At 48.4% G+C, this 21,087-nt stretch overlaps 1 long non-coding RNA gene across 1 annotated transcript; it reads left to right on the forward strand.

Moving 5' to 3' along the window:
- Positions 1 to 2,541: 2,541 nt before the first annotated feature.
- On the forward strand, positions 2,542 to 4,942 carry LOC135249787 (uncharacterized). Its single transcript, XR_010328779.1, has 2 exons — positions 2,542 to 2,675; positions 4,559 to 4,942. It is a non-coding gene; the product is annotated as an uncharacterized LOC135249787 (long non-coding RNA).
- The last annotated feature ends 16,145 nt before the right edge of the window (positions 4,943 to 21,087 follow it).

A 21,087-nucleotide genomic window follows, 5' to 3' on the forward strand; every position in this document is an offset into this window, starting at 1 on the left:
AGGGTCCATTGAGTTGATTAAAATTAAACAAAATCTTTACGATGTTAAATAGTTTCCACTTCCCCCGGTCTCCCTAACGTGACACTGGACAGGGGTTGAAAGGAGCCGGCCGGTGATGTAATGGAAAAGTCCGTCTAGACCAGGGAGAAAAATGGGAGAATACTTAATTGTTCTCATCTGTTGCACCCAGGTTTCTTTAACCCCTTTGAGGCGCGATTAGAATGTTCTCAGCTGAACATTCCGACGCTGATGTAACTGGCGATCGAAGGTTCTTCTTCTAGAGTTCTAGAACGCTGACTTGGAATTTTGAGAAAAAGAAACGTGATTAAAGAGAAACAACTCTTCAAAGGGTTATGAGGGGTCATTTAACTCTTGTGTTCTGTATGTTTGCTGGCACCTGTGAATCTGTTAGCGTGGGTAAAACAGAACCAGGACGTTATTGGGATTTTAAAGCAATACAGACGAAAAATATAGGCAAAAATACTATATGTATTATTTTTATTCCAAACAATATGTGCAGTATACATGGTTAATAGTTGGCATTTAACTCTGGTAGATCACATTTAACAATGAAAGTGTGATTTATTTGTGATAAAGATTTGATTTATACAAAACAGTCCACTATAATGAAGGCAAAGGGAGCACAAATCATCTGTGAAAACTTAAAATGAAAATGAAAAGGTTTTCAGGCGGTAGATTACGGATATTTATTGTTTTGAACTGACAAGCTCAATCATTTTTCAGCTTTATCTTATTATATTCAAAGAAACCGTACAGGCAAAGAGACATAAAGCAAATGCAGATGATGAGCGGCAAATAGAAACACTAAGCCAGAACCAAATTTACGTTGGTGTAAGTCACTGGTGATGAAATACATCTCCCAGAAGTGTCATTCCTCTTTTGCCGAAGGTATAAAGCGGCTCGAACAAACCGAACGCGAGGGTGAAGCGGCCATCTTGGGGAGAGTGTGAAGCGTAAGCACACGCTCACTGCGGCAGACTGAGAGGAGGTCATCCCTATATATTACCTGAAGGAATTCACATACCAGACACACGTAGCTTAGAGAATGTTCCCTGAAATGGGGGAGTTATTTATGAAAAGGGCTGTAATTCCTACACGGATCGCCCCCCCCCCCCCCCAAATGTGGATTTAAATACCGTCAAATTAAAGCTGACAGGCTGCACTTCAACCTCACATTCATTTAAAATCCCATGTGCTGGACTACCCAGCCAAAACAAAAAATTGTGCCACTGTCCAAATACTTACAGGCCGCGCTGTTTATATACACACACACACACACACACAAACAGACACACACACGCACACACACATACACACAGACACACACACACACACAAAACATACCTTTTTTCCCCAGTTTGAAATGCTCAGTCATATTTTACAACCTCAGCTATCAATTTGGGAACCTACACTAAATCACTGTAAATGACCCAGCATGATACCTAACTGCTGTAAATGACCCAGCACTGGATTACATCATTATAAATTACCCAGCGCTGCACTAAACTATTATAAATGACCCACCCCACTGCTCTAAATGACCCAACACTGGACCCAACTGTTCTGCTCGGGTGCAGCAGTGACCCAGATCACCCTGCCCTCCAGCGGGCGTAGAGAGGGCCCAGGGCTGGGTCATTTTGAGCAGAGAGGGCGCAGGGCTGGGTCATTTTGAGCAGAGAGGGCGCAGGGCTGGGTCATTTTGAGCAGAGAGGGCCCAGGGCTGGGTCATTTTGAGCAGAGAGGGCCCAGGGCTGGGTCATTTTGGGCAGAGAGGGCGCAGGGCTGGGTCATTTTGAGCAGAGAGGGCGCAGGGCTGGGTCATTTTGAGCAGAGAGGGCGCAGGGTTGGGTCATTTTGAGCAGAGAGGGCGCAGGGCTGGGGGAGAGAGCGCGAGTGTCTGCCTCAGGTGAGCTCAGGGGAGTAAATCTATGGACGCATTTTTCAGCGCGGAGAGCGCGGGGGCATTAGCGAGACAGACGGGCTCTATACCGGGAGGACTGGCAGCGCTAAACGCTCCCTCCGCGCGAGGGGAACAATGGGCGCACAGTGCGAGCCCTAATTTGGGTCCTAAATCATCGGCCTCCCGTGTGACAGGCCTGCCCCGCCGTTTGCCAGCGCTCTCTGAGACGGGGGCGCGCTGCCAGCCGCAGGGCCGTCAGCCGCGGCACGCCAAGCACAACACTGGCGCGGTGCCAGCGCGGGTACGGGCGCTGGGCTGGCGCGGGGGCGCTGCCGGGGGGGGGGGGGGGGGGCAGGGGGGGCTGGCGTGGGGGGCTGCCAGGGGGGGGGCGGGGCTGGGCCCGGCTTTGTGGAGTTAGGCGCATGCTAAAAAAGGTCACTTCAGAAACGCCCCCCCACCCCCTCCACCCCCACGCCCCCCGCCCCCCGCCCCAGGTAGCCCGGCTGAACGAGGTGAGGAGCAGCACGTACGGCACTGAGGGGAACCGCGAGTCGGCTTCGGTTCTTACGCCCGGGAACTCGTCGTCTTCGCTCTTCGCTCCGCGGCGGGTCTGCGACGGGCCGCGAGCGTCACCGTCTCCGGGATGGAACCGGATCATCGTAACCGGGGGGAGCAGCGGGACCTTGACTCCGAAGAAGGACCTGTTTTGGACTTCTTGGACTTGGAACCTTAAAAAAAAAAGGACCTATTTGAGGTACGTCTCTCTCTGATTGGTCGGCGGTTGAAAGGCAACGCGACGACCGTGAGATCAGCGGTGTCCCGTGGTTTCTGATACGCTGATCGCTGACTCGTCGCATCCGAGGAGCCTTCGTTTGTTTACGATCCCCTTATGATCCCCCCCCCGAAATACTCACACGTACTCTCAAACGCACGCACACGAACGCACGTACACACACACACACACACCCCATGATCCCATAAAATTATTTCTTGCCTTTCCCGGAGAGCCTCGTTAAACGAGGCATCTGTTTCACGCCGGTCCCGCGCTCGTCCTCCTTCCCCGAATTTCGCCGCCGTTCACCCGAAAGCCGGCCGGGCCCTAGTTGGGCCTCTCCCCTCCCGCCCCGGTCAGGGGTTTTTTGGGGAGGTCGGGGGTGAGGACGCCCGCGTGCTCGGTGGAGCTGGCCTGTCGCCTCCTCCCCGCGCCACGCTCCGAGCCGAGAGATGCCCGGGCCTCGCGTTTCAGGCATTTCAGCATCGCGGCCAAGAAGCTGTCGATTCGGCTCGTATTTCAATGGCCGCCCGTCAGCGGGGCCGCGGGCTGGAATGCTCCCTGAGCAGCAGCGGCCCTGGAGGGATAAGACATATCAGCCCAGACACTCAGCGTGTGTAATAATAACTCGAGGAATACAGGCGCGTCCCGATTGGATAAACCCAGGAATTTGGCCGCTCGTTGATTGGATGACCGAAGGAATATTGCCAGGAGCTCATTGAATAACCGGAGGAATATGGCTACGTGCTGATTGGATTACATGTGGAATTTGGCTCGGTGCTGATTGGATTACCTGAGGAATATGGCTGCATGCCGATTGGATAACCCGAGGAATATGGCCACTATTCCTAAAATGTTTCCTACTGTATGCCGATTGGCACGATGTTGCGTTTTATTCATTGATGTAAGACAGTGTAGATCATAACCATGGGGACAGTGTTTTTTTTTCGGACATTTACATCATTTTTTGGACGTGTGGCCAGGTGGCCAGGTACGTACCTGTTGAGGCTGGCCAGCCTGGCGAAGATGGCGCCTCCAGGGTTCCGGCTGACTGTGACATCACACAGCGATGGAACCCTGTGGGTGGCGCTCCATCGGACCCCCGCAGTCTCGTGTATTCGCATGTAATAAATAACAAATAACACGTTCCGTAAAAACGTTTTATGACGGAGCTTTTACAAGGCACGTGCAAGATTTGGAGCACATCGTTGGACTCGATTCAGGAGTTAGCATGTTTGGGTTCAGCCAGCGTAATGGCAAACGACACTGTAGCGGTTAGCCTGCTGGCTACCAAGCTGTATTCGCGGGGGGGGGAACGGAACGTGTTACAGAAGAAAACTTACGGACCCGGGTCTGGTGTGAATGGGGAGGACCCGGTACTGACCCGTGACCGGCGTGTGCTGTGAATGGGTCGAACGCGGGCAGGGCCCGTGTGCAGTATCCCACGCACCCCCGGGTTTCGCGTGTGAAAGGGCTTTAGCGGGTACGCGGGCCTTAGCGGTTCTGGTTAAATAACGTACCCCCCCCCATATTCCCTAAAGCAGGTCCCGTAACGAAGAGACCCCAGGGGTGCAGTATTAATCGGAGGGGCGCAGTACAGCTGTCAGTCCCCCGCTGCCGGAGAGAAGCGGGGGCTCAGACGTTTAAAATAAACCCCCCCCCCCCCCCGTGTGTCGGCCAGCAGCACGAGGTGAACCCAGGCTACGCCTGGATCAGCAGGTATTCCTCGTGAAACGCCGCTTTGGACGTTCTCCAAGTTCCTGAAGCTCTTAAAGCCCAGCTCACGTGCCTAACGTGGACCAGCTTAGAGGCACACCTCATTCCGTTTACTCTTCTTCTTTTTTTTCTTTTTTTTTTTTTTGCAGGGGACAAGAGGATCCCATGACAGCACATCGGTCTTTGATTCCGTCTCAATGTGGTTTCACTTAACGGAAAAATCAGCGCCGCCCCGTACACAGCTGAGGCACAATCTGTTCTGAAGCGCGAGCTTATTGGTTTACTCTGCTGTAATCGCACTCTCCGTATAAGCAGATACTGTTTACAGGAACTCATTACGTTTATTGCTCAGCATCTGACTTAACGGACGCCCTTATCCAGCGTGACACGCAGAAACGGAGAACGTCGACGCTCGCCTCGGGGACGCGGACGTGCCCCGAGCATCGCCAGCGCGGCACAGAAGGCCCATTTATAATCACCGAGCGGAAAGGCAGCCAAACAAATAAACATTTGATGTCGTAAACGAAAGTAAACGCTGCAGTGCGCCTAACTTATCTTTGCACAACTTCACCTTTAGCATTACGCTCGGGGAAAGGATATCCCAAAAATGGAAGCTGATCGCCCGAGAGGGTCGGAGGAGCCAGGGTGGGTGGGGGGGGGGGCGGCGGCGGGGGGGGGGGGGGCGGTGGGGGGGGCGTCTCTGCTTCGTGTACAGTATATAGTGTCAGAGTTTGAGTGTGTGGTGTGTTGTGTCAGACTCTGAAAGATTGTGTGCACAGGGGGAGGTATTAGTACGTGCGTTAGTGAGCATGCTCAAATAATCAAACCGCATTAGGCGATAGGCTGCACCTGTTCCCTTTCCCTCACCTGTCTCTTGCACACCTGCGCACGCTCACCTGGAGGTGTGCGGGTTCTGGCCCCGGTGTCCATAGCAACAGGGCGGTAGGCTGGAGGCCGTGCCCTCAGCCAGTTCCTGGAAGGGAACGAGAGCGTCTGGGTGTGCGGGCGCTCACCTGTCCAGCTCGAACCCAGGCGCTGCTTCCAGTGAAATTGCGGAAAGAGGCGGAATTCAACATGGCCGCCGCGCGGGAGGAAGCGGCCCCGGCGGTGTGACGGCTCGTGAATCATCCCCGTGTAGCGTGGGAGTGCGAACGGCGCCCGCGATTCGGCCTCAGCGCCGCTAACCCTCGGCGTGAGGACACCGGCTTCCGCCATTTCACCGCGGCGACCGTTCGCGGCGTGAAGCGGGCTTGTTGCCGCGAACGGTTCCCGCGAGGGATATTTTTATGGAGGAGGCTGAGTTTAGCGGGAGGAGGGGTCCCGCTCGCGCGCTGGAATGCTACCTGCTGGGGGAGCTGAGTTACGCAGGAAAGTCATCTGGGGCAGTTTCCAGAGGGGCTAGCATGTAGCTTAATGCTAACGGGCGGGACTCGGGCGAAGAGGCGGCGAATGAGAGAGGAGGTTCCGGTGTGTTCCATTAGGGGGGGTCCCACGTGTCTCTCTCTCTCCCGGCACACGCTGGCACCAGCTGAATGTTAACTTCAGTTATGGGTACATGGAGAGATGCTTTATTAGTTCGAAAAAAAATGATGTATATTACAAAACAGATTTAAAACGGTTACTGGTGTGTGTGTGTGTGTGTGTGTGTGTGTGTGTGTGTGTGCATGTGTCTGTGTGTGTCTGTGAGAGAGAGAGAGAGAGAGAGAGAGAGACATACAGCCCTGACCCTGAGAGAAAGCAGTTAATGTTCCTGGAGCCTTATCATCTGCAGATGTGCGACGGTAGAATTTCAATGCGAGGGTTTGCGTCCCACCGGCGCACACTTTATATAATTTAAATACTGCGTGTGCTGCCAGAAATGCATCCAGCGTCTCAGCCGAAAGGAATGAAGCAGATTCTATGCGTGCTGTTCATCGCGCAGGTCTCCCCCCGCCAGGCCGGGCCTCAGACGCAGGTCTCCTCCCACCAGGCCGGGCCTCAGACACGGTCCTCCCGCCAGGCCGAGCCTCAGACGCAGGTCTCCTCGCGCAGGTCTCCTCCCGCCAGGCCGGGCCTCAGACGCAGGTCTCCTCGCGCAGGTCTCCTCGCACAGGTCTCCTCCCGCCAGGCCGGGCCTCAGACGCAGGTCTCCTCGCGCAGGTCTCCTCCCGCCAGGCCGGGCCTCAGACGCAGGTCTCCTCGCGAGGTCTCCTCGCGCAGGTCTCCTCCGCCAGGCCGGGCCTCAGACGCAGGTCTCCTCGCGCAGGTCTCCTCCCGCCAGGCCGGGCCTCAGACGCAGGTCTCCTCGCGCAGGTCTCCTCCCGCCAGGCCGAGCCTCAGACGCAGGTCTCCCCCCGCCAGGCCGGGCCTCAGACGCAGGTCTCCTCGCGCAGGTCTCCTCGCGCAGGTCTCCTCCCGCCAGGCCGGGCCTCAGACGCAGGTCTCCTCGCGCAGGTCTCCCCCCGCCAGGCCGGGCCTCAGACGCAGGTCTCCTCGCGCAGGTCTCCTCGCGCAGGTCTCCTCGCGCAGGTCTCCCCCCGCCAGGCCGAGCCTCAGACGCGGTCCTCCGTTAGCGTCTGCGCTCTGACGCACGTCTCAGCGACTCCGTCCAGGGATCCCGTCACTTGAAACAGCACCATGAAAACTGGCCTGGCAATTTCTTCACAAATACCACATCAGGACTTCAGAAACCATAATTACGGGTTACATTTTTCTGCCTTGTTTATTTCAGAGTCTGGGGTAACAATTAAGGGCATTTGCTCTGCAATTACAGCGTTAAAAATAATAAAACAATTTTACCTAAAATACCTGCATTTTGTGAGATGATTTTGGGCGGCAAATTAAAATTACAATGCTTGGACATCGCCCAAGTTTCGCAGAACTCTCTCAGTTCCAAGACTTCATTTAAAAAGAAAGTGGAATTTTGACAAGACCGGAAACAATGTGGTCATTTTTTTAAATCCCCTATTTTTATCTCCTATTTTTTATTTTCTCCTGGTTTAGAATATCCCGTCACGAGCCTGTCTCATTGTTGGAGAATCCTGCATCCCTCTAGCTCAGCTGCGCAGTCCCCCAGCTGAGCTGCGCAGTCACTCTGCAGCCCCCCAGCCGAGCTGCGCAGTCACTCTGCAGCCCCCCAGCCGAGCTGCGCAGTCACTCTGCAGCCCCCCAGCCGAGCTGCGCAGGCGATTCCTTGGTGTGTGAGAAGGAGATGGTTGGGGGGGGGGGGTAACGAGTCAGGGGAGGAGTGAACCTGTGAGACTCTACACACTGTTGACCTGTGTGGAGGGAATGAGGAACTCAGAAGGACAGCAGCAGTAGGGCAGCAGCTCTGTACCGGTCACACCACGGTCTGCTGCAGGGGACCCTGGGGATTTGGGGGTTTGGTTGCTCGCCCCCTCGCCCCCCTCCCTCGTTCGCTCGCTTGACTCCGTCCCTCGAACTTGGCGCAGAAAGCCTGATTTCTATTACTGTCCAGCGGGGCTGGGGGAGGACAGCTGAAATGAAAGACACATGGCCCCCCAGCACCCCGTTCCAGATGTCAAACCTCCACGGAAAAATGCGCTGATGCCCCGGAACTAACCGGCGATATTAAAGCCATGCGCTGGGCCCCGAACGAGAGCTGCATGGATTTCATCTGCGTGGAGCTGCACAGCTTCAATGGGCAAGACATTTGGTTTAAAAAAAAAAGAAAAACCTCAGCACCCCTGTCCCGTCAGCTGTGGCCTCTCGTGTCGTGACAATGACACACTGAGTGTTGTGTTGCTATAGTAACACTGTGTGTATTGTGTTGCTGCTGTAACACTGTAGGTGTTGTGTTGCTATAGTAACACTGTGGGTATTGTGTTGCTGTTGTAACACTGTAGGTGTTGTGTTGCTCTAAATAACAGTGAGGGTGTTGTGTTGCTGCTGTAACACTGTAGGTGTTGTGTTGCTGTAGTGTCACTGCGGGTATTGTGTTGCTTCTGTAACACTGTAGGTGTTGTGTTGCTATAGTAACACTGTGAGTATTGTGTTGCTGTCTTAACACTGTGAGTGTTCTGTTGATGTTGGTTACACTGTGAATGTTGTGTTGCTATAGAAACACGTGGGTGTTGTGTTGCTGGAGTAACACTGTTGGTGTTGTGTTGCTGGAGTCACACTGAGGGTGCTGTGTTGCTGTAGTAACACTGAGGGTGCTGTGTTGCTATAGAAACACTGTGGGTGTTGTGTTGCTGTAGTAACACTGTGGGTGTTGTGTTGCTGTAGTAACACTGTGGGTGTTGTGTTGCTATAGTAACACTGTGGGTGTTGTGTTGCTGTAGTAACACTGAGGGTGCTGTGTTGCTATAGTAACACTGTGGGTGTTGTGTTGCTGTAGTAACACTGTGGGTGTTGTGTTGCTATAGTAACACTGTGGGTGTTGTGTTGCTGTAGTAACACTGAGGGTGCTGTGTTGCTATAGTAACACTGTGGGTGTTGTGTTGCTATAGTAACACTGTGGGTGTTGTGTTGCTATAGTAACACTGTGGGTGTTGTGTTGTGTTTAAGTGAGTGTGTCTTACCCTCTGTGCTGTGGGATCAGCTTTTCTGTGTCACATGACATCTGGTCCAGAGTATGGCTCAAATTCCTGGAGGACCATATCGGACAGGATGACCGTGCGAGACTGCTGCCTTTGACACACAAACTTGATCCCAGAATTCCACCATTGGCAGCCATTTCCCCTTTGACCTTTCCTCTGCGATGCCTTGCACAAGCAGAATCCTGTATTTACGTCTGCAGTTGGAAGGTTTTTCGGAATATTTGCTTAAAGAATTTTAATCTCCTGGATTCTTCTGGCCTGTGTGCCAGATTGAGGCTGTTTGGAATCCTCTTTTCTGAGGAGTGCGCGATGTGCTCTGAGAGTACTTGGAACAGACCCCCCTCCCTCCCTCCCCCCTCCCGGTCACACCGCAAAGCGAGCTGGAGCCAGAGTCCGCCATGCCAGGCCACCACACGCGCCAGCCCCGCGCACACTCACCCCACACACACTCACCCCACTCCCACACTCGATAACTCCGCTCACACTAACCCCACTCCCACACACACTCACCCCGCTCACACTCACCCCACTCCCACACTCAATAACTCCGCTCACACTAACCCCACTCCCACACACACTAACCCCGCTCACACACTCAATAACCCCGCTCACACTAATCCCACACACACTAACCCCACAAACACTCACCCCGCTCACACTAATCCCACACACACTAACCCCGCTCACATTCACCCCACACACACTAACCCCGCTCACACACTCAATAACCCCACTCACACTAACCCCACTCCCACACACACTAACCCCGCTCACACTCACCCCACTCCCACACACACTAACCCCGCTCACACTCACCCCACTCCCACACACACTAACCCCGCTCACACTCACCCCACTCCCACACACACTAACCCCGCTCACATTCACCCCACACACACTAACCCCGCTCACACACTCAATAACCCCACTCACACTAACCCCACACACACTCACCCCGCTCACACTAACCCCACACACACTCACCCCGCTCACACTAACCCCAGTGTGTGGTGGCATTGCCGGGTCCCGGAGGCAGCTGTGCAGACAGCGCCCGGCTCTGCGGACAGGACTGCTGTCCCTCGGGCAGCAGGGCTCGCCAGAGACGCCAGCAATGCCAGGCACCGCTGCCCACCTGGAGCGACACTGTGTCCTTTAATGCCCACAGAGATACACACCCCTCTCCCTGCACATGCACACACACACACACACGCACACACACGCACGCACACACACACGCACACACACGCACACACACACACACACACACACACACACACACACACACACACACACGAACGCACACACGCACACACACACACGCACACACGCACGCACACACACACGCACGCACACACACACGCACACACACACATGCACATCGCTCAGAGCACAACAGCATATTTCTCGTGTTTGCCATTTCAGTTTTACATGTGGACGATATTGGTAGCCGGATCTGGGTCAGCATTCATATCCATATCCAGACTGATTTATGACTAAAAGTGCAAAGGAACTATGAAAACAGTCATAAATCAAGCAGACGATAAACTGGGGAAACACCAAAGTGCTGCACCATTATTACACTTTATGCCCTGGGAATATGGTCAATATCTGCCCTGAGAATAGAGTCAGTATCTGTCCTGAGAATAATGAGTCAGTATCTGTCCTGAGAATACAGACAGTCAGTATTTGTCCTGAGAATACAAACAGTCAGTATCTGTCCTGAGAACACAGCCAGTCAGTAATGAACACCACAAGGACTTAAGTTTCAGAACAGCACCGGAAGTTGCTGTGTGTGAACAGATACTGTGTGTGTGTGTGTGTGTGTGTGTGTGTGTATGTGCGTGGGTGGATGTGTGTGTGTGGGTGAACAGATACTGTGTGTGTGTGTGTGTATATGTGTGTGTGTGTGTGTGCGTGTGTTTGTGCACATATGTATGTATGCCTGTGTGAAAGTGTGTTTGTTTGATGTGGGTGCTTTAGGGCCACGCTGGGGCAGTTATAGGTGGAGCAGCCCTGCGTTTGGAGGAATGCTGTTACAACACCCAACCGTCTTTACCTCAGGTAACCTCAGGTGAGCTCTGCGTGAGTCTATCCACAGGAATAACCCTTTACTGAACACACACTTCCACTGGAATAACCTATTTACTGAACACACACATCTACGAGAATAACCTCTACCCTGAACACACATATCCACAGCATTTACCTATTTACTGAACACACACATCCACAACATTTACCTGTTTACTGAACACACACATCCACAGCATTAACCTATTTACTGAACACACACATCCACACGAATAACCTCTGCCCTGAACACACACATCCATAACCATAGGAATATCAATGGGAATCCATGGGAATATGAGAATTAATATGTCAAGGGAAATGTAACTACAGAACACGCCTCTGCTGTTGTAGCTATAATTTATATTAGCACCCCAGGCTTTCACAATAGTATAAATATTGAAATGTAAAATTTCTTTGTCAAAAATAAAATCTATCCCAGGCATTCACCCCAGTCATGTTATTAAACTGCTGTCCAAAGACACACTGTGGTATGAGATGTCTCCGGGGTCACTGAACCTTTGGTTTCCATCCTGATTATTTGAAAAAAGAACAACTATTTATCCACTTAAATCCTGATTGCAGCTGCAATTAAGTTATTGCAGCCGCGGTGCAGTTTCAGTCTAATTACTGAACAAGAGAACATTGTGTCGATGGTATAATTGGTAAAATACTGCAGTTAGGACAAAATAAACATTTTGTGGTCTGTAATTTGATGAATTCAAAATGAAAAATATGCTTTTAAAAATAAAAGAAACTAAATGAAAAATGACATTTAAATTGTAATTGGGTCAGTGGAACAAAAAAAAACCAAAACAAAAAAACAACTGGACATTTGAGAGGCTCTTTTGTTATTGGATACCAGCATAAAATCCATTAATAACATTTTCTCTGTCATTAGGGATGAATGAGTGTGTGTATTACTGTCCGTTTACCTACCTTCTTTCCACAGTCTGAGATATATTATTCCAACTCTAAATCATTATTACCTCAAACCTTATTTGGAGTATTTTTGTAGCTTATTCTAAATCCATAATGTATAAATAAGCACTAATAATAGGTCTGTGGGTGTGTCTGTGTGCGCATGTATGTGTGTGCCTGTGTGTGTGTGTCTGTGTGCGCACATACGTGTGCGTGTGTGTTTGTGTGTGTGTGTGTGTCTGTATCTGCATGTGTGTTTGTGTGCGTGTGCATGTGTGTCTGTGTCTATGTCTGCGTGTGTGTGTCTGTGTGTGTGTGTGTTTCTCTATGTAGTGAATGCTAAAACGGAGCTGGTTTGCAGGCAGAGGACTGGAGTGTGAAGACATTTTAAACGCTGGGGCTCTCTTCTAAATCCATAATGTATAAATAAGCACTAATAATAACAACACACACTGAGCCATCCCACCAATAAACTAAACACACGCTGAGCTATCCCACCAGTACAGCACCAGTACAGCCAAACACACGCTGAGCTATCCCACCAGTACCTCCAAACATACGCTGAGCTATCCCACCAGTACCTCCAAACACACGCTGAGCTATCCCACCAGTACAGCCAAACACACGCTGAGCTATCCCACCAGTACAGCCAAACACACGCTGAGCTATCCCACCAACAAAGCCAAACATACGCTGAGTTATCCCACCAGTACAGCCAAACACACGCTGAGCCTTCCCACCAACACAGCCAAACACACGCTGAGCTATCCCACCAGTACAGCCAAACACACGTTGAGCTATCCCACCAACACAGCCAAACACACGCTGAGCTATCCCACCAGTACAGCCAAACACACGCTGAGCTATCCCACCAGTACAGCCAAACACACGCTGAGCTATCCCACCAGTACAGCACCAGTACAGCCAAACACACGCTGAGCTATCCCACCAGTACAGCCAAACACACGCTGAGCTATCCCACCAGTACAGCCAAACACACGCTGAGCTATCCCACCAATACAGCCAAACACACGCTGAGCTATCCCACCAGTACAGCCAAACACACGCTTAGCCTTCCCGCCAATAAACTAAACTAACACTGAGCCATCCCAGCAGTACCGCTCGGCCTACGCCTAGCCATTCCGCCAATACCGCTGAACCCACGTTGAGCGGTCCTCCCAGTACCGCCACACCACATGAAAGACTCCGCGCACCAGCCCAGGCATGCGAGGCCCAGCCCGACACGTTCATTAAAACACCCGACAAGCCTCTTTTTATGTCCCGCGGAAAAACAACGGCGCACAGAAACAGTCTCCGACTCTCAGTCCTCCGGCGGCCTCCTGTTAGAGCGCTCTGTACTCTCAGACCCTCCAAACACGCTTCCTCCCCTCTGTCTGACGCCTTCGCCCTTCAGAATAGCAAAACAAAACATTACCGAGAAGAAGAAGAAGAAGAAGTAGAAGGGAAAAAAACCCCAGCTCTTAAACTGTTTGTGTTCTAAAACCGGAACGTCCGTACAAACCATAATGGCTGGCTCGCTGCGCCGGGATCGGCCGCAGAAACGCGCTGCCTCTCTCTCTCATACGCAGTGACGCAATGCAGAACATCTCCGCTGAAGCGCTCGCTTGTTAAGGTCTCTGGGATCTATTTTTACCAAATTTATCTCCTCCAAAAAGGAGCACGAGTGGTGGCCAGGTCCTTCAAATAGCCCGAGTGTTCCAACGGGAAGAGGGGTGACTTCCCTGATTTCTGCAGACATTCCTGGTGCCCGTCTTCTTCTCCTTCTTCTTCTTTATTTATTTATTTATTTGTTTATTTATTGCTAACATTACCTGTTTGCATTATTTTTATATATATATTTCAAATTTACCAGACTGTGCATTGGAAAAGTAATGGGACAGCTTGCTGCTCAGCTGTTTCTTGGCCAGCTCTATGTCTTTAGTCCCTAGTTCACACACTAGAAAGCCAGAGTTGATGGAATCAGCATTTGGAGTTTGTCACTCTTGTCTCTAAACATGGGGACCAAAGAAGTTTCAATGCCAGTGAAGGTAGCTATCGTGAGCCTGACAAATCTGAATAAATAAGTCAGAGACAATGGTAATCTGGTAAGCCGTGGAAGAAAAACTCCTCTTCAACTGTCGAACAGACAAAGATGCCTCCAACCAAATGCCTCAAAGCTCATTAGACGGTGCTTCACCTTGTTCATTTTTTGTGCAATTACATTACATTACATTATAGGCATTTAGCAGACGCTCTTATCCAGAGCGACGTACAACAAGTGCATAGGTTTCATGATGTAGAGGCGCAAAAGAAACACTAGAGTGAAGTAAGGATCGTAGTGCCAGAAGTGACCACATCGATCAGGACTCCAACCCTGTAGAGTAAGCTTGTTCAGCAAGCAAGAATCCTACCTAGTACAAACTAGCACTGGAATCACACCTAATCATACAAAAACAATCCTGCCAGATACACTAACATAATCAAATTATCCTAGCTAGGTACAATGAGCTGAACTATAGGCTAGGGAGGGGTGGGGAGAGGTGCAGCCTGAAGAGATGAGTCTTCAGTCTGCGTTTGAAAGTGGTGAGATTCTCTGCTGTTCTGACCATCACGGGGAGGTCATTCCACCAGCGAGGGGCCAGGACAGACAGCAGGCGGGAGCGGGAAGTGCAGACGCGAAGAGGGGGAGGTGCCAAGCATCCAGAGGTGGCAGAACGGAGAGGTCTGGCTGGTGTGTAGGGTCTGATGATCCTCTGAATGTACCCTGGTGCTGACCCCTTAGCTGCCTGGTATGCAAGCACCAAGGACTTAAATTTGATGCGAGCCATAACAGGCAGCCAGTGGAGGTCAGTGAGCAGGGGGGTGACATGGGAATGTCTGGGGAGGTTGTAGACCAGACGCGCTGTAGCATTCTGGATGAGCTGCAGGGGTCTGATGGCGGATGCTGGCAGACCAGCCAGTAGCGAGTTGCAGTAGTCCAAGCGGGACAGGACCATCGCTTGAACCAGGAGCTGGGTTGCGTAGGTGGTGAGGAAGGGGCGGATTCTCCGGATGTTGTACAGGAAGAACCTGCACGTTCGACTCACCGCCGTGATGTTCTGGGAGAGGGACAGTCTGTTGTCCATCACCACTCCAAGGTTTTTTGCGGTGGGTGATGATGACACCACAGTGTCCCCCAGGGAAATAGAAAAGTCAAGAAGGTTAGAGGATGGAGCAGGGATGAAGATCATCTCCTGCTCCATCCTCCAATTACTTATAGTTCCCTAAAATGGGGGGGGCTATGTATAAGAAGGCTGTAATTCCTGCACAGATCACTCTATATGGCTGTAAGTACTGAAAATTTATGCAGACTCTGCGCACTTCATCCTTATTGTACTGCTTAAATTCAAATCCAATCTGCTGGAGTACAGAACCAAAACAGCACAAATGCCTGTACTGCACTTCACTGCATTTAAAGATGCTGCACGTTTTGTCGTTTGCGAGCTTTACCTTAATAATAAGTACACAAATCAATAAGTGAGCGCGTGAATGAGTCCGGTCCCTCTCCGCTGCTCTGTGGCGGATTGTCTTACTCGCTCATGTTCTCCGGGACGTGCGGTGCAGGCGGAGGTGCGTCATTCGACCCAGCGGCTGGGTAAGCAGAGCCCGTGAGCGCTACGGGCTGCGTGCACGCCTGCGTGTCTGCGCTCACGCTCATCGGGAGACGCCCGAAACTCGAGGCGCCGCACGGACGCTCCCTCCGCCGCCGCGCCTTCGAGTCGGAGGCGTTTCGGGGTTCGATTCGACTCGATCTCGATCTCGGGGATCCCCGCACCTCTCACACACACGACACGATCTCCGGTAGGTGGAAGCTCAGGAGAGGGTTTGGGAGGTGGTGCGATGGGGGTTTCGTGTTGGGTTTACTGATGTGTTCCTGTTGGGTTCCGTTTCAAAGAGCTGCTGTTTCCTCCCTGCATTGTCAAAAACAAATGCGGAAGTCTTCTGCCCTGATTACAGGCCACACTGTACTACAGGAGTGCCAGTGGCTATTTTACCATCTACAGGAGAGCTATTGCTGATTGGAGGAGAGGCCTTCTCATACAAATAGTATAATCTGGTAGCCTGTTGGTGTTTGGGACATCAGTGTCCCAGTCAAACAAACAAACAAACAAACAAACATACAAACAAATAAATAAATAGTGACGGGGCATGTAGCCCAAACGCACGGCCCAGTCGTGGGAGTGTGGCGGGAGACAGGCTACTGCGCATCACTACGTACTTGACGAAGCGTCGTCTGATCCAGAGGTCAGAGGTCACGCTCTGGGACTGACTGAGAGGAGCCCACGAGCAATCCAAAGGAGGAAGAATGTCTCCTCATCTCTCCCTCCTCCTTTCCCCATCCCTCGTTCATCCACGCTCTGCCGCCTCATAGTGACCCCAGTAAATATCAGCGAGGGTTTTTATTTATTTTTTTATTCTCTTTACTTTCAGAAGTCGTTAACGTGTAAATTTCCCAGAACATTACCGGCTCTTTCCGATGCGCTTGCAGAACGGACGGGCCGCACGTCCGCGTCCGAATGTGCTGTGTCACGGCTTTGCCGAGCTGCCGCTCCTAATATGCGCCTTGGCGGGGGGCTCGGGGGGCGCTGGCCGGCGGCGTAAACCGCGCGATTTCCCATTAAGAAGGAGAGGGATTCTCAGAACTATAAAATCACTCAGGTTTCAGTCAGGAATGCCAGCCCTTGAAACCCCCATCTGCCTTTCGAGGGCCAGATATGTGGGCCACTGTGAGTCACCGCGCGCCAAGAATCACACAGGAATTTACAACCAAACACTCAATCAGCATCCAGTTGGGAACGACGGTGTCTGCAGCATACTGTACCCTAAATATGGATTTTGGATTTTTGGATCAGTGTTTATTATATATTTGTTTGTTTTTTTTTTTTGAAGACCTTACTTCCTGCTATTTTACTGTACTTAAAATCATGCTGGGTCATGAGTGTGGTCTGCAACATGAATGAGAGTCCGACATGAGAAATGATTTTTTTCCTGAAGGGGCAGAGGAGCACGTCGCTATGGCGTTTCAAAATTGTACCATTTCGCCCCCTGGTGGTAACATTGACCATGAATGCAGCATTTTAAAAAAAATTAATTAAAAAACAGAAAGGATATAACCTCACACCCTCATACTCACCTCCTGGGGATTGTTCAGAACCTGGACACTTAGTTTTTCCTAAACAGTAAGGCCTAAGGACATCCCTTCACACTTATTTACAAGTGACATGTGAGTGATGCACTCTGATAGGACAGGCCGGTCTTTAAACTGTGAGTGACATACTCTGATTGGACAGGCTGGTGTTTAAACTGTGAGTGACGTACTCTGATTGGACAGGCTGGTGTTTAAACTGTGAGTGACGTACTCTGATTGGACAGGCCGGTGTTTAAACTGTGAGTGACGTACTCTGATTGGACAGGCTGGTGTTTAAACTGTGAGTGACATACTCTGATTGGACATGCTGGTGTTTAAACTGTGAGTGACATACTCTGATTGGACAGGCTGGTATTTAAACTGTGAGTGATGCACTGTGATAGGTTGAGCTATAATTATGGGCTACAGTTATGGGAGAGAATTGCAGTTATAGGACAGGGCTGCAGTTATGGGACAGAGCTGCAGGTATGACAGGTTCAGGTATGGACAGGGTGAGCTGCAGTTTTGGGACAGGGCGAGCTGCAGGTATGGGACAGGGCGAGCTGCAGGTATGAGACAGGGTTGCGGTTTTGGGACAGGGTTGTAGTTATGGGACAGGGCGAGCTGCAGTTATGGGACAGAGCTGCGGTTTTGGGACAGGGTTGTAGTTATGGGACAGGGCGAGCTGCAGTTATGGGACAGAGCTGCAGGTATGAGACAGGGTTGCAGGTATGGGACAGGCCTGCAGTTTTGGGACAGGGTGAGCTGCAGGTATGGGACAGGGCGAGCTGCAGGTATGAGACAGGGTTGCGGTTTTGGGACAGGGTTGTAGTTATGGGACAGGGCGAGCTGCAGGTATGGGACAGGGCGAGCTGCAGGTATGGGACAGGGTTGCAGGTATGGGACAGAGGTGCAGTTTTGGGACAGGGTTGTAGTTATGGAACAGGGTGAGCTGTGGTCCCTGGTTGCCATGGGGATATTTCGCTGGTAGCGCTGGGACCCGCGCCTCACGTACGCGTTCAGCAAGCGTCCCAGAAATCTCGCAGGAACACGAAAAACCGCATCTCTGGCCTCGCACCCTGCCCCGTCCTGTCCCGTTCCCGGGGGCCTGCACGTCTGCCCCAGCCGCAGGCGCCGGTTTGGAGCAGTTACACCTGTCCCGGCCAATCACAGCGTTGTGAGGGCACACCCATACCAGCCAATCGCAGCACGGCAGCCAAACCTCCGTGAGGTCATGGGTACAACAAAACGTCGCGGCTATAGTCTTATGTATTTTGTAATTTCCCACTGAAACAAATTATTTATCATAAATATCTTCAAACACAGTTATATTAATTTAATTCACCAGGGTTGTTAGATATTCATGATTTCCTATCCATCAGTATTAAAAAAAGGCATTTAAATTTTTTAAACACTTTTTTCCCTTTTTTGGACACAAGACTATAGTCTTATGTATTTAGTAATTTCCCACTGAAACACATTATTTATCATAAATATCTTCAAACACAGTTATATTAATTTATTTCACCAGGGTTGTTAGATATCCATGATTTCCTATCCATCAGTATCAAAAAATTGTATTTTTAGAATTTTTGACTTTTTTCCCTTTTTTGGACATATGTATTTTGTAATTTCCCACTGAAACAAATTATTTATCATAAATATCTTCAAACATTTTTATTAATTTATTTCACCAGGGTTGTTAGATAGCCAAGATTTCCTATCCATCAGTATCAAAAAATTGTATTTTTAGAATTTTTGACATTTTTTCTTTTTCTGGACATAAGACTATATATATTCTTGTGTATTTTGTAATTTCCCACTGAAACACACTATTAATCATAAATGTCTTCAAACACAGTTTTATTCATTTATTTCACCAGGGTTGTTAGATAGCCAAAAAATTTTATCCATCAGTATCAAACAATGATTTTAAATTTTTAAAACTTTTTCCTTTTGTGACATAAGACTATAGTCTTATGTATTTTGTAATTTCCCACTGAAACACATTATTTATCATAAATGTCTTCAAACACAGTTATATTAATTTATTTCACCAGGGTTGTTAGATATCCATGATTTCCTATCCATCAGTATAAAAAAATGGCATTAAAATTTTTTTTTTTACTTTTTTCACTTTTTTGGACATAAGACTATAGTCTTATGTATTTAGTAATTTCCCACTGAAACACATTATTTATCATAAATGTCTTCAAACACAGTTATATTAATTTATTTCACCAGGGTTGTTAAATATCCATGATTTCCTATCCATCAGTATAAAAAAAATGGCATTTAAATTTTTTAAAAACTTTTTTCCATTTTTTGGACATAAGACTATAGTCTTATGTATTTAGTAATTTCCCACTGAAACACATTATTCATCATAAATGTCTTCAAACACATTTTTATTAATTTATTTCACCAGGGTTGTTAGATAGCCAAGATTTCCTATCCATCAGTATTAAAAAAAGGCATTTAAATTTTTTAAAAACTTTTTTCACTTTTTTGGACATAAGACTATAGTCTTATGTATTTTGTCATTTCCCACTGAAACACACTATTAATCATAAATGTCTTCAAACACAGTTTTATTCATTTATTTCACCAGGGTTGTTAGATATCCAAGATTTCCTATCCATCAGTATCAAAAAATTGTATTTTTAGAATTTTCTAACATTTTTTCTTTTTTGTGACATAAGACTATAGTCTTATGTATTTTGTAATTTCCCACTGAAACACATTATTTATCATAAATGTCTTCAAACACAGTTATATTAATTTATTTCACCAGGGTTGTTAGATATCCATGATTTCCTATCCATCAGTATAAAAAATGGGATTTAGAATTTTTATTTTTTCTTTTTTGGACATAAGACTATAGTCTTATGTATTGTAATTTCCACTGAAACACTTATTATCATAAATGTCTTCAAAACAGTATATTAATTTATTTCACCAGGTTGTTAGATATCCATGATTTCTATCCTCAGTATAAAACATTATTTAAAAAACTTTTTTCCCTTTTTTGGACATAAGACTATAGTTTTATGTATTTAGTAATTTCCCACTGAAACACATTATTTATCATAAATATCTTCAAACACAGTTATTTTAATTTAATTCACTAGGGTTGTTAGATATTCATGATTTCCTATCCATCAGTATTAAAAAATGGCATTTAAATTTTTTAAACGCTTTTTTCCCTTTTTTGGACATAAGACTATAGTCTTATGTATTTAGTAATTTTCCACTGAAACACATTATTTATCATAAATATCTTCAAACACATTTTTATTAATTTATTTCACCAGGGTTGTTAGATAGCCAAGATTTCCTATCCATCAGTATCAAAAAATTGTATTTTTAGAATTTTTGACTTTTTCCCTTTTTTGGACATAAGACTATAGTCTTATGTATTTTGTTATTTCCCACTGAAACACATCATTCATCTTAAATATCTTCAAACATTTTTATTAATTTATTCACCAGGGTTGTTAGCCATGCTTTCCTATCCCCCAGGATTAGAAAAAAGGCATTTTTAGAATTTTTGATATTTTTTCTTTTTTGGACATAAGACTATAGTCTTATTATTTTGTTATTTCCCACTGAAACACATTTATCACAAATATCTTCAAACATTTTTATTAATTTATTTCACCAGGGTTGTTAGATTTCCTATCCTTCAGTATCAGACAAATGGCATTAAATTTTTTTTTTTCACATTTTTACACTATTTGGACATTTGACTATAGTCTTATGTATGTTGTTATTTCCCACTGAAACACATTATTCATCATAAATGTCTTCAAACACTTTTATTAATTATTTCACAGTGTTGTTAATAGCCATGATTTCCTATCCAAGTTAAGCAACTGTCATTCATGAACCATCCATTGGTGGTCTGAAGATACATCTTCCATGTTTGGACTAATTTCCTTCTTAGTATCTTACTGATAACACTTTTTGTCACTTTGTC

The sequence above is a fragment of the Anguilla rostrata genome, chromosome 3 (genome assembly GCF_018555375.3).
Source record: "Anguilla rostrata isolate EN2019 chromosome 3, ASM1855537v3, whole genome shotgun sequence".
Lineage (NCBI taxonomy): Eukaryota > Metazoa > Chordata > Actinopteri > Anguilliformes > Anguillidae > Anguilla > Anguilla rostrata.